General features: G+C 38.3%; 2 non-coding genes across 2 annotated transcripts; both read left to right on the top strand.

Annotated features, from left to right (window-relative positions):
- Positions 1–668: 668 nt before the first annotated feature.
- On the top strand, positions 669–776 carry LOC130977311 (small nucleolar RNA R71). The gene has a single exon (XR_009085009.1). It is a non-coding gene; the product is annotated as a small nucleolar RNA R71 (small nucleolar RNA).
- An 8,952-nt stretch (positions 777–9,728) lies between these two features.
- Positions 9,729–9,836, top strand: LOC130977343 (small nucleolar RNA R71). Its single transcript, XR_009085038.1, has one exon. It is a non-coding gene; the product is annotated as a small nucleolar RNA R71 (small nucleolar RNA).
- Positions 9,837–17,696: the final 7,860 nt, after the last annotated feature.

Raw genomic sequence — 17,696 nt, 5'->3', positions numbered from 1 at the left:
TACTAGGAGGAGTTTCAGTGACTTTCTTACTCAACTGGCCCACTTGTGCCTCCAAATTTCTAATGAAGGACCTTGTTTCACTCATGAAACTTAAAGTGGCTTTAGACAGATCAGAGACTAAGTTTGCTAAATTAGAAGTGCTCTGCTCAGAATTCTCTGTCTGTTGCTGAGCCTATTTCTTCCACCATTATTAAAGCCTTGTTGAGGCTTTTGTTGATCCTTCCATGAGAAATTTGGATGATTTCTCCATGATGAATTATAGGTGTTTCCATAAGGTTCACCCATATAATTTACCTCTACTATTGCAGGGTTTTAAGGATCATAAGCTTCTTCTTCAGGAGAGGCCTCTTTAGTACTGTTGGATGCATTTTGCCATCCATTTAGACTTTGAGAAATCATGTTGACTTGCTGAGTCAACATTTTGTTCTAAGCCAATATGGCATTCAGAGCATCAATTTCAAGAACTCCATTCCTATGAGGCGTCCCATTACTCACGGAATTCCTCTCAGAAGTATACATGAATTGGTTATTTGCAACCATGTCAATGAGTTCTTGAGCTTCTGCAGGCGTTTTCTTTAGGTTAATGGATCCACCTGCAGAATGGTCTAGTGACATCTTAGAGAATTCAGATAGACCATAATAGAATATATCCAAATGGTCCACTTTAAAAGCATGTCAGAAGGACACCTTTTGGTCATCTGCTTATATCTTTCCCAAGCTTCATAGAGGGATTCACCATCTTTTTGTTTGAAAGTCTGAACATCCACTCTAAGCTTGTTCAGCTTTTGAGGAGGAAAGAACTTAGCCAAGAAGGCCGCGACCAGCTTATCCCAGGAGTCCAGGCTATCTTTAGGTTGGGAATCCAACCATATTCTAGCTCTGTCTCTTACAGCAAAAGGGAAAAGCATGAGCCTGTAGAATTCAGGATCTACTCCATTAGTCTTAACAGTCTCACAGATCTGCAAGAACTCAGTTAAAAACTAGTAGAGATCTTCTGATGGAAGTCCATGGAACTTGCAGTTCTGTTGCAGTAGAGCAACTAGTTGAGGTTTCAGCTCAAAATTGTTTGCTCCAATAGCAGGGATTGAGATGCTTCTTCCATCAAACTTGGAAGTATGTGTAGTCTAATCACCAAGCATCCTCCTTGCATTATTATTTTTAGCTGCCATCTCCTCTTCTTTTTCGAAAGTTTCTGTAAGGTTGTCTCTAAATTGTTGTAATTTAGCTTCTCTTAGTTTCCTCTTCAGAGTCCTTTCAGATTCAGGATCTGCTTCAACAAGAATATTCTTGTCCTTGCTCCTGCTCATATGAAAAAGAAGGGAATGGAAAATAATAATAGGGATCCTCTTTACCACAGTAGAGAGATTCCTTTATGTTAGTAGAAGAAGAAGGGAATAGAAGAAGGAACAGGTAAGAATCCAAACATAAGGGTGAAGATAGGTTCAGATTCTTGAGATGAAGAGAAGTGTTAGTAAATAAATAAATAAGTAGAATAGGATAAGAGAAGGAGAAATTCGAAAATAAATTTTTGAAAAATAAGTTAGTGATTTTCGAAAATTAAAGGAAGAAATAAAATTTAAAATTAAAATTTCAAACAATTAGTTAATTAAGAAAATTTTTGAAAAAAAAAGGGAAGTGATTTTCGAAAATTAGAAAGTGAAAAGTAGTTAGGTGGTTTTGAAAAAGATAAGAAACAAACAAAAAGTCAATTAGTTAGTTGAAAAAGATTTGAAAGTCAATTTTGAAAAGATAAGAAGTTAGAAAAGATTTTGAAATTGAATTTTTGAAAAAGATATTATTTGAAAAGATATGATTAAAAAGATATAGTTTGAAAAGAATTAAATTTTAAAATTTAAAATTAATTACTTGACTAACAAGAAACTAAAAGATATGATTCTAAAATTTAAAGATTGAACCTTTCTTAACAAGAAAGTAACAAACTTCAAATTTTTGAATCAATCACATTAATTGTTAGTAAAGTTTCGAAAATTATGAGATAAAATTAAGAAAAAGATTTTGAAAATTAATTTTTAAAATTTTCGAAAAAATAGTAGAAAATATGAAAAGATTTGATTTTTGAAAAAGTTTTGAAAAGATAAGATTTTTAAAATTGAAATTTTGACTTGACTAACAAGAAATAACTAATTTTAAAAATTTTTGACTAAGTCAACCCAAAATTTCGAAAATTATGAGTAAAACAAGGAAAAGATATTTTTTATTTTTGAATTTTTAATGATGAGAGAGAAAAATTGAAACGTCATTTTTATGTTTTTCTCTTTTCTTTTTGGATCAGAACAAAGAATGCATGCAAGAACACTATGAATGTCAAGATGAACACCAAGAACACTTTGAAGATCATGATGAACATCAAGAACATATTTTTGAAAAACTTTTAATGCAAAGAAAACATGCAAGACACCAAACTTAGAAATCTTTCATGTTTAGACACTATGAATGCAAAAATGCACATGAAAAACATCATATAACACAAAACAAGAAAATTTAAAGATCAAACAAGAAAACTTACCAAGAACAACTTGAAGATCATGAAGAACACTATGAATGCATGAATTTTCGAAAAATGCAAGAACAAGATGAATATGCAATTGATACCAAACTTAAAACATGACACAAGACTCAAACAAAAATCACAAAATATTTTTTTTCGATTTTATAATATTTTTTTGAATTTTATTTTATATTTTCGAAATACATATAGGAAAAAAAGAATAAGAAATTCAAAATTTTTTTAAGAAGAATTCCAGGAATCTTTCAATGTTAGCCTAAAGCTCCAATCCAAGGGTTGGACATGGCTTAATAGCCAGCCAGCTTTAGGATATAAATCAGACATACAACAGCTGATATTTCAATTAACTTGCCTCTATGTTGATGATTGGAAGCCTCAGTACAAAAGAATTAAACATGGCTTTACAGCCAGCCAGGCTTCAACATGCTTCATGAAACACTAGAATTCATTCTTAAAAATTTAGAATAACTTTCGAAAACAGATGAGAAATTTTTGAAAGATTTTTGAAAATTTCTTGAAAATAAAAAGAAAATTACCTAATCTAAGCAACAAGATGAATCGTCAGTTGTCCAAACTCGAGCAATCCCCGGCAACGGCGCCAAAAACTTGGTAGGCAAAATTGTGATTTCTGATAATGGCATTCATGTTCGTTCTCTCCGTGGTAATGGCGCCAAACACTTGGTGCATGATACCATGGTCCAAACATAACTTCACAACTTCGCACAACTAACCATCAAGTGCACTGGGTCGTCTAAGTAATAAACCGTACGTGAGTAAGGGTCAATCCCACGGAGATTGTTGGTATGAAGCAAGCTATGGTCATCTTGTAGATCACAGTTAGGCGGATATAAATGGTTATGGGGTTTTCGAATAATTATAATAAATAACCAGAAAATAAAGATAGAAATACTTAAGTAAATCAATGGTGGAAATTTCAGATAGGCGTATGAAGATGCTGTGCTCCTGGTGCACGAAATTGTGATCATCAATGGCGCCATCAACATGGTACGCTCAATTGCAATCTCAACTCTTTATCACAACTTTGCACAACTAACCAACAAGTGCACTGGGTCGTCCAAGTAATAAACCTTACGCGAGTAAGGGTCGATCCCACAGAGATTGTTGGTATGAAGCAAGCTATGGTCACCTTGTAAATCTTAATCAGGCAGATTCAAATGGTTATGAATGATATATGAATAAAGCATAAAGATAGAGATACTTATGTAATTCATTGGTGAGAATTTCAGATAAGCGAATGGAGATGCTTTGTCCCTTCCGTCTCTCTGCTTTCCTACTGTCTTCATCCAATCCTTCTTACTCCTTTCCATGGCAAGCTGTATGTTGGGCATCACCGTTGTCAGTGGCTACAATCCCGTCCTCTCAGTGAAAATGTTCAACGCACCCTGTCACGGCACGGCTAATCATATGTCGGTTCTCAATCAGGTTGGAATAGAATCCAGTGATTCTTTTGCGTCTGTCACTAATGCCCAGCCTTCAGGAGTTTGAAACTCGTCACAGTCATTCAATCATTGAATCCTACTCAGAATACCACAGACAAGGTTTAGACCTTCCGGATTCTCTTGAATTCCACCATCAATTCTAGCTTATACCACGAAGATTCCGATTAAGGAATCCAAGAGATAAACATTCAGGCCTTGTTTGCTTGTAGAACGGGAGTGGTTGTCAGGCACGCGTTCATAAGTGAGAATGATGATGAGCGTCACATAATCATCACATTCATCAAGTTCTTGAGTGCAAATGAATATCTTGGAATAAGAACAAGCTGAATTGAATAGAAGAACAATAGTAATTGCATTAATACTCGAGGTACAGCAGAGCTCCACACCTTAATCTATGGTGTGTAGAAACTCCACCGTTGAAAATACATAAGAACAAGGTCTAGGCATGGCCGTGAGGCCAGCCTCCCAATGATCTAAGATAGCATAGGACTATTCAAAGATAGCTACCCAGATGATCTAAGAACTAGACGTCCAAAGATGAAAATACAATAGTAAAAGGTCCTATATGTAGAGAACTAGTAGCCTAGGGTTTACAGAGATGAGTAAATGACATAAAAATCCACTTCCGGGACCACTTGGTGTGTGCTTGGGCTGAGCATTGAAGCATTTTCGTGTAGAGACTTCTCTTGGAGTTAAACGCCAGCTTTTGTGCCAGTTTCGGCGTTTAACTCCCATTCTTGTGCCAGTTCCGGCGTTTAACGCCGGGCAATTTTTAGCTGATTTGGAACGCCAGTTTGGGCCATCAAATCTCGGGCAAAGTATGAACTATTAACATTGCTGGAAAGCCCAGGATGCCTACTTTCCAACGCCGTTAAGAGCACACCAATTGGGCTTCTTTAGCTCCAGAAAATCCACTTCGAGTGCAGGGAGGTCAGAATCCAACAGCATCTGCAGTCTTTTTCAGCCTCTGAATCAGATTTTTGCTCAAATCCCTCAATTTCAGCCAGAAAATACCTGAAATCACAGAAAAACACACAAACTCATAGTAAAGTCCAGAAAAGTGAATTTTAACTAAAAACTAATAAAAATATACTAAAAACTAACTAAAACATACTAAAAACATACTAAAAATAATGCCAAAAAGCGTATAAATTATCCGCTCATCACAACACCAAACTTAAATTGTTGCTTGTCCTCATGCAACTGAAAATCAAATAAGATAAAAAGAAGAGAATATGCAATGAATTCCAAAAACATCTATGAAGATCAGTATTAATTAGATGAGCGAGGCTTTTAGCTTTTTGCCTCTGAATAGTTTTAGCATCTCACTCTATCCTTTGAAATTCAGAATGATTGACTTCTATAGGAACTCAAAATCCAGATAGTGTTATTGATTCTCCTAGTTAAGTATGATGATTCTTGAACACAGCTACTTTATGAGTCTTGGCCGTGGCCCAAAGCACTCTGTCTTCCAGTATTACCACCAGATACATACATGCCACAGACACATAATTGGGTGAACCTTTTCAGATTGTGACTCAGCTTTGCTAGAGTCCCCAATTAGAGGTGTCCAGGGTTCTTAAGCACACTCTTTTTGCTTTGGATCACAACTTTATTTCTTTCTTTTTCTTTCTTTTTCTCTTTCTCCCTTTTTTTTCGTTTTTTCTCTTTTTTTTGTATTCACTGCTTTTTCTTGCTTCAAGAATCATTTTTATGATTTTTCAGATCCTCAGTAACATGTCTCTTTTTTCATCATTCTTTCAAGAGCCAACATTCATGAACAACAAATTCAAAAGACATATGCACTGTTTAAGCATACATTCAGAAAACAAAAGTATTGCCACCACATCAAAATAATTAATCTGTTATAAAATTTAAAATTCATGCAATTCTTCTCTTTTTCAATTCAGAACATTTTTTTATTTAAGAAAGGTGATGGATTCATAGGACATTCATAACTTTAAGGCATAGACACTAAGACACTAATGATCATGTAATAAGACACAAACATGGATAAACATAAGCATGAAAATTCGAAAAATAGGAAAATAAAGAACAAGGAAATTAAAGAACGGGTCCAGCTTAGTGATGGCGGCTTGTTCTTCCTCTTGAAGATCTTATGGAGTGATTGAGCTCCTCAATGTCTCTTCCTTGCCTTTGTTGCTCCTCTCTCATGATTCTTTGATCTTCTCTAATTTCATGGAGGAGGATGGAATGTTCTTGGTGCTCCACCCTTAGTTGTCCCATGTTGGAACTCAATTCTCCTAGGGAGGTGTTGATTTGCTCCCAATAGTTTTGTGGAGGAAAGTGCATCCCTTGAGGCATCTCAGGGATTTCATGATGAGTGGGATCCCTTGTTTGCTCCATCCTTTTCTTGGTGATGGGCTTGTCCTCATCAATGGGGATGTCTCCCTCTATGTCAACTCCAACTGAATAACAGAGGTGACAAATGAGATGAGGAAAGGCTAACCTTGCCAAGGTAGAGAACTTGTCCGCCACCTTATAAAGTTCTTGGGCTATAACCTCATGAACTTCTACTTCTTCTCCAATCATGATACTATGGATCATGATGGTCCGGTCTAGAGTAACTTCAGACCGGTTGCTAGTGGGAATGATTGAACGTTGGATAAACTCCAACCATCCCCTAGCTACGGGCTTGAGGTCATGCCTTCTCAATTGAACCGGCTTCCCTCTTGAATCTCTCTTCCATTGGGCGCCCTCTTCACAAATGACTGTGAGGACTTGGTCCAACCTTTTATCAAAGTTGACCCTTCTAGTGTAAGGGTGTTCATCTCCTTGCATCATGGGCAAGTTGAATGCCAACCTTACATTTTCCGGACTAAAATCTAAGTATTTCCCCCGAACCATTGTAAGCCAATTCTTTAGGTCCGGGTTCACACTTTGATCATGGTTCTTGGTGATCCATGCATTGGCATAGAACTCTTGAACCATTAAGATTCCGACTTGTTGAATAGGGTTGGTAAGAACTTCCCAACCTCTTCTTCGAATCTCATGTCGGATCTCTGGATATTCACTCTTTTTGAGTTTGAAAGGGACCTCGGGGATCACCTTCTTCAAGGCCACAACTTCATAGAAGTGGTCTTGATGCACCCTTGAGATGAATCTCTCCATCTCCCATGACTCGGAGGTGAAAGCTTTTGCCTTCCCTTTCCTCTTTCTAGAGGTTTCTCCGGCCTTGGATGCCATAAATGGTTATGGAAAAACAAAAAGCAATGCTTTTACCACACCAAACTTAAAAGGTTTGCTCGTCCTCGAGCAAAAGAAGAAAGAGGAGAGTAGAAGAAGAAGAAATAGAGGAGATGGGGATGGCTTTGTGGTTCGGCCAAAGGGGGAGAAGTAATGTTTAAGTTGTGTGAAAATGAAGGAGTGAAGATGGGTTTATATAGGGGTGGAGGGAGGGATAGGGTTCGGTTATGAATGGGTGGGTTTGGGAGGGAAAGTGGTTTAAATTTGAATGGTGAGGTAGGTGGGGTTTTATGAAGGATGGATGTGAGTGGTGAAGAGAAAGATGGGATTTGATAGGTGAGGGGTTTTTGGGGAAGAGTGGTTGAGGTGATTGGTGAATGGGTGAAGAAGAAGAGAGAGGGTGGTGGGGTAGGTGGGGATCCTGTGGGGTCCACAGATCCTGAGGTGTCAAGGAAAAGTCATCCCTGCACCAAGTGGCGAACAAAATTGCTCTCTGTGCCAATTCTGGCATTAAACGCCGGGCTGATGCCCATTTCTAGCGTTTAACGCCAGCTTCTTGCCCTTTCCTGGCGTTTAACGCCAGTCTGGTGCCCCTTTCCGGCGTTAAACGTCCAGAATGGTGCCAGACTGGGCGTTAAACGCCCATTTGCTGCCCTTACTGGCTTTTAAACGCCAGCAAGGTCTTCCTCCAGGGTGTGCTATTTTTCTTTCTGTTTTTCATTCTGTTTTTGCTTTTTCAATTGATTTTGTGACTTCCCATGATCATCAACCTACAGAAAACATAAAATAACAAAGGAAAATAGATAAAATATAACATTGGGTTGCCTCCCAACAATCGCTTCTTTAAGGTCAGTAGCTTGACAGAGGGTTCTCATGGAGCCTCACAGATACTCAGAGCAATGTTGGAACCTCCCAACACCAAACTTAGAATTTGGTTGTGGCCTCCCAACACCAAACTTAGAGTTTGACTGTGGGGGCTCTGTTTGACTGTTTTGAGAGAAGCTCTTCATGCTTCCTCTCCATGGTGACAGAGGGATATCCTTGAGCTTTAAACACAAAGGATTCTTCATTCATTTGAATGATCAATTCTCCTCTGTCCACATCAATCACAGCCTTTGCTGTGGCTAGGAAGGGTCTGCCAAGGATGATGGATTCATCCATGCACTTCCCAGTCTCTAGGACTATGAAGTCAGCAGGGATGTAATGGTCTTCAATCTTTACCAGAACATCCTCTACAAGCTCATAAGCTTGTTTTCTTGAGTTGTCTGCCATCCCTAGTGAGATTCTTGCAGCTTGTACCTCAAAGATCCCTAGCTTCTCCATTACAGAGAGAGGCATGAGGTTTACACTTGACCCTAAGTCACACAGAGCCTTCTTGAAGGTCACGGTGCCTATGGCGCAAGGTATTGAGAACTTCCCAGGATCTTGTCTCTTTTGAGGTAATCTCTGCCTAGACAAGTCATCCAGTTCTTTGGTGAGCAAAGGAGGTTCGTTCTCCCAAGTCTCATTACCAAATATCTTGTCATTTAGCTTCATGATTGCTCCAAGGTATTTAGCAACTTGCTCTTCAGTGACATACTTATCCTCTTCAGAGGAAGAATACTCATCAGAGCTCATGAATGGCAGAAGTAAATTCATTGGAATCTCTATGGTCTCACTGTGAGCCTCAGATTCCCATGGTTCCTCATTAGGGAACTCATTGGAGGCCAGTGGACGTCCATTGAGGTCTTTCTCAGTGGCACTCACTGCCTCTTCATCCTTCCAAGTTCAGCCATGTTGATGGCCTTGCACTCTCCTTTTGGATTCTCTTCTGTATTGCTTGGAAGAGTACTAGGAGGGAGTTCAATAATTTTCTTGCTCAGCTGACCCACTTGTGCCTCCAAGTTTCTAATCGAGGACCTTGTTTCAGTCATGAAGCTTTGAGTGGTTTTGATTAGATCAGAGACCATGGTTGCTAAGTCAGAGTGTTTCTGCTTAGAATTCTCTGTCTGTTGCTGAGAAGATGATGGAAAAGGCTTGCTACTGCTAAACCTGTTTCTTCCACCATTATTGTTGCTGAAACCTTGTTGAGGTTTCTGTTGATCCTTCCATGAGAAATTTGGATGATTACTCCATGAAGAATTATAGGTGTTTCCATAGGGTTCTCCCATGTAATTCACCTCTTCCATTGAAGGGTTCTCAGGATCATAAGCTTCTTCTTCAGATGAAGCACCCTTAGTACTGCCTGGTGCAGCTTGCATTCCAGACAGACTTTGAGAAATCATATTGACTTGCTGAGTCAATATTTTGTTCTGAGCCAATATGGCATTCAGAGTATCAATCTCAAAAACTCCTTTCTTCTGATTCGTCCCATTGTTCACAGGATTCCTTTCAGAAGTGTACATGAATTGGTTATTTGCAACCATTTCAATGAGTTCTTGAGCTTCTGCAGGCGTCTTCTTTAGATGAAGAGATCCCCCAGCAGAGCTGTCCAATGACATCTTGGACAGTTCAGACAGACCATCATAGAAGATACCTATGATGCTCCATTCAGAAAGCATGTCAGAAGGACACTTTCTGATCAATTGTTTGTATCTTTCCCAAGCTTCATAGAGGGATTCACCTTCCTTCTGTCTGAAGATTTGGACTTCCACTCTAAGCTTACTCAATTTTTGAGGTGGAAAAAATTTTGCCAAGAAGGCATTGACTAGCTTTTCCCAAGAGTTCAGGCTTTCTTTAGGTTGTGAGTCCAACCATATCCTAGCTCTGTCTCTTATAGCAAAAGGGAATAGCATAAGTCTGTAGACCTCAGGGTCAACCCCATTGGTCTTGACAGTGTCACAGATTTGCAAGAATTCAGCTAAAAACTGATGAGATCTTCCAATGGAAGTCCATGGAACTTGCAATTCTGCTGCATTAAAGAAACCAATTGAGACTTAAGCTCAAAGTTGTTTGCTCCAATGGCAGGGATAGAGATGCTTCTCCCATAGAAGTCGGGAGTAGGTGTAGTAAAGTCACCCAGCACCTTCCTTGCATTGTTGGCATTGTTGTTGTTTTCGGCTACCTTGTCTTCTTCTTGTTTGAAGATTTCTGTTAGATCCTCTACATAGAGTAGTGCTTTAGCTTCTCTTAGCTTTCGCTTCAAGGTCCTTTCAGGTTCAGGGTCAGCCTCAACAAGAATGCTTTTGTCTTTGCTCCTGCTCATATGAAAGAGAAGAGAACAAGAAAATATGGAATCCTCTATGTCATAGTATAGAGATTCCTTGAGGTGTCAGAGGAAAAGAAAAATAGAAGGAAGAAGTAGAAGAATTCGAACTTATCAAGAGAGATGGAGTTCGAATTGTTCATTGAGGAATAGTGTTAGTCCATAAATAGAAGGATGTGAGAAGAGGGGAAGTAATTTCAGAAAATTAAGTAAAAGATTTTAAAAACATTTTGAAAAAAAAACTAATTGATTTTCGAAAACTAAGAGTGGAAAAAAAATCAAGTGATTTTTGAAAAAGATTTTGAAATAAGAAATCAAAAAGATATGATTGAAAACTATTTTGAAAAAGATGTGATTAAAAAGATATGATTGAAAAGTTATGGTTTTAAAAAGATGTGATTGAGAAGATATGATTTGAAAAACAATTTAAAAAGATTTGATTTTGAAAATTAATGACTTGGCTAACAAGAAAAGATATGATTCAAACATTAAACCTTTCTTAACAGAAAAGGCAACATACTTGAAATGTTGAATCAAATCATTAATTGATAGCAAGTATTTTTGAAAATGGAAAGAAATTGATTTTGAAAAAGATTTGATTGAAAAGATATGATTTGAAAAAGATTTGATTTTGAAAAATTTTGAAAACCTGAAAAAAATTTGAATTAAAAACAAAATCTTCCCTCTTGTGCCATCATGGCGTTAAACGCCCAGAATGGTGCACATTCTGGCGTAACGCCCAAAGCACTACCCTTTTGGGCGTTAAACGCCCAGCCAGGCACCCTGGCTGGCATTTAAACGCCAGTTTGCCTTCCTCACTGGGCGATTTAAATGCCCAGCTTTTTCTGTGTAATTCCTCTGCTGTATGTTCTGAATCTTCAATTCTCTGTATTATTGACTTGAAAAGACACAAATTAAAAATATTTTTGGATTTTTAATACTGAGAAATAATCAAAATGCAACTAAAATCAAATAGACAATGCATGCAAGACACCAAACTTAGCAGTTTGTATACTACTGACACTAACAAAATGAGAATGCATATGAGAAACAACAAAACACTCAAGTCAAGAGAATTTAAAGATCAGAGCAATGAAACCATCAAGAACATCTTGAAGATCACTTAAGACACATGAATGAATGCAAGAAGAACAGAAACATGCAATTGACACCAAACTTAAAATGAGACACTAGACTCAACAAGAGACATACAATATTTTTTATTTTTATGATTTTGTAATTTTTTTGGATTTTTTGAAAATTAAGTGGAAAAGAAAATAAAGATATCAAAATTCTTAATGAGAATTCCAGGAATCATGCAATGTTAGTCTAAAGCTTCAGTCTAAAGAAATTAGACATGGCTAGCCAAGCTTCAGCAGGACATTGCATTCAAGAGCTAAATTGATGAGAATCAATCAGCTTTGGTGATGATAAGAACATCACCTTGAAACACTAGAATTCATTCTTAAGAACTCTGAAAATAAATACCTAATCTAAGCAACAAGATGAACCGATAGTTGTCCAAACTCAACAATCCCCGGTAACGGCGCCAAAAACTTGGTGCATGAAATTGTGATCATCAATGGCGCCATCAACATGGTACGCTCAATTGCAATCTCAACTCTTTATCACAACTTCGCACAACTAACCAGCAAGTGCACTGGGTCGTCCAAGTAATAAACCTTACGCGAGTAAGGGTCGATCCTACGGAGATTGTTGGTATGAAGCAAGCTATGGTCACCTTGTAAATCTTAATCAGGCAGATTCAAATGGTTATGAATGATATATGAATAAAGCATAAAGATAGAGATACTTATGTAATTCATTGGTGAGAATTTCAGATAAGCGAATGGAGATGCTTTCTCCCTTCCGTCTTTATGCTTTCCTACTGTCTTCATCCAATCCTTCTTACTCCTTTCCATGGCAAGCTGTATGTTGGGCATCACCGTTGTCAGTGGCTACAATCCCGTCCTCTCAGTGAAAATGTTCAACGCACCCTGTCACGGCACGGCTAATCATCTGTCGGTTCTCAATCAGGTTGGAATAGAATCCAGTGATTCTTTTGCGTCTGTCACTAACGCCCAGCCTTCAGGAGTTTGAAGCTCGTCACAGTCATTCAATCATTGAATCCTACTCAGAATACCACAGACAAGGTTTAGACCTTCCGGATTCTCTTGAATGCTACCATCAATTCTAGCTTATACCACGAAGATTCCGATTAAGGAATCTAAGAGATAAACATTCAGGCCTTGTTTGCTTGTAGAACGGGAGTGGTTGTCAGGCACGCGTTCATAAGTGAGAATGATGATGAGCGTCACATAATCATCACATTCATCAAGTTCTTGAGTGCGAATGAATATCTTGGAATAAGAACAAGCTGAATTGAATAGAAGAACAATAGTAATTGCATTAATACTCGAGGTACAGCAGAGCTCCACACCTTAATCTATGGTGTGTAGAAACTCCACCGTTGAAAATACATAAGAGCAAGGCCTAGGCATGGCCGTGAGGCCAGCCTCCCAATGATCTAAGATAGCATAGGACTATTCAAAGATAGCTACCCAGATGATCTAAGAACTAGACGTCCAAAGATGAAAATACAATAGTAAAAGGTCCTATATGTAGAGAACTAGTAGCCTAGGGTTTACAGAGATGAGTAAATGACATAAAAATCCACTTCCGGGCCCACTTGGTGTGTGCCTGGGCTGAGCATTGAAGCATTTTCGTGTAGAGACTTCTCTTGGAGTTAAACGCCAGCTTTTGTGCCAGTTTGGGCGTTTAACTCCCATTCTTGTGCCAGTTCCAGCGTTTAACGCCGGGCAGTTTTTAGCTGATTTGGAACGCCAGTTTGAGCCATCAAATCTCGGGCAAAGTATGGACTATTATACATTGCTGGAAAGCCCAAGATGTCTACTTTCTAACGCCGTTGAGAGTGCGCCAATTGGGCTTCTGTAGCTCCAGAAAATCTACTTCGATTGCAGGGAGGTCAGAATCCAACAGCATCTGCAGTCCTTTTCAGCCTCTGAATCAGATTTTTGCTCAAGTCCCTCAATTTCAGCCAGAAAATATCTTAAATCACAGAAAAACACACAAACTCATAGTAAAGTCCAGAAAAGTGAATTTTAACTAAAAACTAATAAAAATATACTAAAAACTAACTAAAACATACTAAAAACATACTAAAAACAATGCCAAAAAGCGTATAAATTATCCGCTCATCAGCTCCTTTTGAATCTCTGCTTTCCTACTGCCTTCATCCAATCCTTTTTATTCCTTTCCATGGCAAGCTATATGTAGGGCATCACCGTTGTCAATGGCTACATCTCATCCTCTCAATGAAAAAGGTCCAAATGCTTTGTCACGGCACGGCTAAGCATCTGTCGGTTTTCGATCATGTCGGAATAGAATCCATTAATTCTTTTGCGTTTGTCATCACGCCCAACAATCGTGAGTTTAAAGCTCGTCACAGTCATTCAATCTCTGAATCCTACTCGGAATACCACATATAAGGTTTAGACTTTCCGGATTCTCATGATTGCCACCATCAATTCTAGCTTATACCACGAAGATTCTGATCAAGGAATCCAAGAGATATGCGCTCGGTCTAAGGTAGAACGGAGGTGGTTGTCAATAACGCATTCATAGGTGAGAATGCTGATGAGTGTCACGGATCATCACATTCATCATGGTGAAGTGCAACGAATATCTTAGAACAGGAATAAACTGAATTGAATAGAAAATAGTAGTAATTACATTAAAACTCGAGGTACAGCAGAATGGCCAGCCCCCAAAACATGATCACAAGATCAAAAATACAATCCAGGATCGTCAAAAGACTCCTAATACAATAGTAAAATGTCTTATTTATACTAGACTAGCTACTAGGGTTTACAGAAGTAAGTAATTGATGTAGAAATCCACTTCCGGGGCCCACTTGGTGTGTGCTTGGGCTGAGCTTGAGCTTTACACGTGCAGAGGCTTCTTTTGGAGTTGAACGCCAAGTTGTAACGTGTTTTTGGCGTTCAACTCTGGTTCGTGACGTGTTTCTAGCGTTTGACTCCAGAATGCAGCATGGAACTGGCGTTGAGCGCCAGTTTACGTCATCTAATCATGAATAAAGTATGTACTATTATATATTGCTGGAAAGCTCTAGATGTTTACTTTCCAACGCCGTTAAGAGCGCGCCATTTGAAGTTCTATAGCTCCAGAAAAGCTATTTTGAGTGCAGGGAGGTTAGAATCCAACAGCATCAGCAGTCCTTTGTCAGCCTTCTTATCAGAGTTTTGCTCATGTCCCTCAATTTCAGCCAGAAAATACCTGAAATCATAGAAAAACACACAAACTCATAGTAAAGTCCAGAAATATGAATTTATCATAAAAACCAATGAAAACATCCCTAAAAGTAGCTAGATCCTACTAAAAACTACCTAAAAACAATGCCAAAAAGCGTATAAATTATCCGCTCATCACTTAGATTAGGCATTTTAGTTTTAATTTTATTTAATTTTTGTTTTAGCATTATTTTCGAAAAAAAAAATATTTTGATTTATTTTATTTAAAATTTTTTTCCTCTTAATTTTTGAAATTAAGTTTGGTGTCCCCGTAGTAATTTTTCTTTAAAAATTTTTTTTTTAAAAAATCCTAATATCTTTCTTTGTTTAATTTTTGTATTTATATTTCACTTCTTTTCATTTATTTTCGAATTTTTATTTATTTTTATTATTTTTTATTTTATTCCTTTTCAAAAAAAATTTCTGTTCTGTCTTCTTTGCTTTCTTGTTTACCACATGGTGCGTCTAATTCTGTTTGGTGTTTTGTGCTAAGGAAAAATAATGGAGAGATATCACATGGGTTACTACTCACACCCGAGTAGTGATTCATATTATGGTGGATGGAGGAGCTATCCAAATTTTGGTTGGCAAGGTCAAAACCAAAGAGACTTCAATGCTCCATGTTCCAACTATCAAGAGCCACCACCTCCATATTTATATCAAGAACCACCATCTCAATATTCATATCAAGAACCATCATCTTTCTACCCATACCAAGAGCCACCATCTCCCTATTCATATCAAGAACCATCATCTCCTTCTTATTCATATCAAGAGCCACAATCTCCTTATTCATCTCAAATACCATCAGATCTTGAGCTCCTCATGAAAGAATTCCTACATGATATAAAGACGAGTGTAAAAAATGTAGAGAAATATGTGCAGACGATGATCAAGAACCAGAAAGAGGAACAAGCAAATTCCTTCCCAAGAGATACAATGCAAGATCCTATGGAAGAAAGTGAGGAAACCAATTAAAGGAGTTTATACTCCAGTGAATTAGAAAACTTTCCACCCTCACATATGGAAGAAGTGGAAGATGCACAACCTCACATGTCCTTGGTAAGCAATGAAGAAGAGATTTAATTAGAAGAAAGCTACCAAGAGGAAGAGGTTGAAATTGAGGAAGCTTGCAAAAAGGTAGAAGAATTCAAAGAAGAACACAAGGGAGTGGAGCTTGCAAGACCTCTTCCAAAGCCATCACCATCTAATACAACATTCAAGTGGGTAAAATTCCTATCCTTAACCTTTACTTTCCCACTTGAATATGGGCTACTGGAGACTGATGGTTAACTTAGAGTTCTTTGTGGCATTAAGAGTAAGAGGAAGATGGTTAGTGGCAAGAGATGTCAAGCAAGGTTCAATATGGTTGCATGCTCCAAATTGAAGTGCAAGGATTGGTGTAGAGCTCAATTGAATGGGTCTAGAAGATTGTTTGGATGTCTCTGTGAGAATTCAGATTGCTTGCCACCCAGTGGGAACAATGGTGATCCACAAGAAGACAGGTGTAAAAGCAAGGTTTGGGTCCCTGGAATTCATTTCCACAATCAACACTCTTGGGGCCTTGTCACTTGCTTCAACATGCTCGAAGGCGTTATGCGCCTAGTTTGGGATCCTGGTAGCCATTGGAATTACAAACATTGGTGGAGATTCCTGGATCAGTACAAGCACAAGCCACCATGACAAGGAAGCTCACCACATGTCCAACTTAAAGATTTTAACTAAAAGTGCTTGGTGGGAGACAACCCACCGTGGTATGATCGTTCCTTTTCATTCTTAGTTATTTTTCATAGTAGTAGTTTTCTTACTTATTTGATTTTTATTGAATTCTTACTAATTTTTTGATCATGCATCTATTTTAGAACAGGAACCGGATAAAAAAAAGAGGGAACACGACGTGCAAGCATCACTGACGCATACGTGTCAGATGGGTGTGCGTGAAAAAATAAAAAAGAACAGAGAGTTGCGCGGGAGTGGCGCCAGAATGAAGCCTTTCGCACAAACAAACTCACGCGTACGCGTCCATGACGCGTGCGCGTCATTGGTGATTCTGGCACACCACGCGTACACGTGACCTGGAAAAATAGCATAAATATATGTTTGGGCAGGGAGTTGTGCTGGCTTGGGGCTGGAAGTGTGCTAGAAGCAGAAAACTTGTTCACGCGTATGCATTCCTGACGCATGCGCGTCATTTGCACAAATGTTCATCCACGCGTGCGCGTGCATGACGCGCACCTGTCATATGAAAATATTGGTGCCCAAGCCACGCGAACAGAGAATTGTGCATGCGCGCGGCTGGCTTCGCGCGAATCGCACAAAACTAAGGGCATGCGTACGCGTGCTGCACGCGTACGCGTCGCCTGCGCCGCACAACTACACTAGTTCGCCACCCAGTTTTAATTTTCTTTCTCTATCTTCCAATCCTAATTCTCTCTTATTCTTTTATCCTTTTATTCTTCTTTCATTATAATAATTGTTTCTTTCTATTTTTTTTTAGTTCTTCTTTGCTTGAGGATAAGCAAACCTTTAAGTTTGGTGTTGATGCTTCGCTTAGAAGTTTTCTGTTTATTCTCATGGCACCAAAAGGGAGGCAAATCATCTTCACTGAGGAGCACAACCTGAAGAATAAAGCGACCGCTAGGATAACTAAGGTGGTTGAGTTCCTTTCATTTTTTATTCCTCCCCTCTTTTTCTATGTTATGTTCTGGTTTTCTGCTATTTTGCTTTCTTTGTTGCATGATCCTTTATTAGTTAGAATCCTAGGACTAGTTTAGCTTTCTCTTAATTGCTTTAATTCTAAAAAGATGTCACATGTATTACTCACTAAGCTTGAATTAAAAAAAATACAGAAGTGATGTATTGCATGAGAAATTGAGTTAATTTTAAGAGTAGTCTTATTTACTTAAATGTGGTGGTATTAATTGTAATTCTGAATGCATGACATGAACAGTGCATATTTAAATTTGAATCAAAGAATGTGGATGTAC

Source organism: Arachis stenosperma, chromosome 4 (assembly GCF_014773155.1).
Source record: "Arachis stenosperma cultivar V10309 chromosome 4, arast.V10309.gnm1.PFL2, whole genome shotgun sequence".
Classification (NCBI taxonomy): Eukaryota; Viridiplantae; Streptophyta; class Magnoliopsida; order Fabales; family Fabaceae; genus Arachis; species Arachis stenosperma.
Note: the sequence above shows the minus strand (reverse complement) of the source record. Positions and strands in the feature narration are given on the sequence as shown.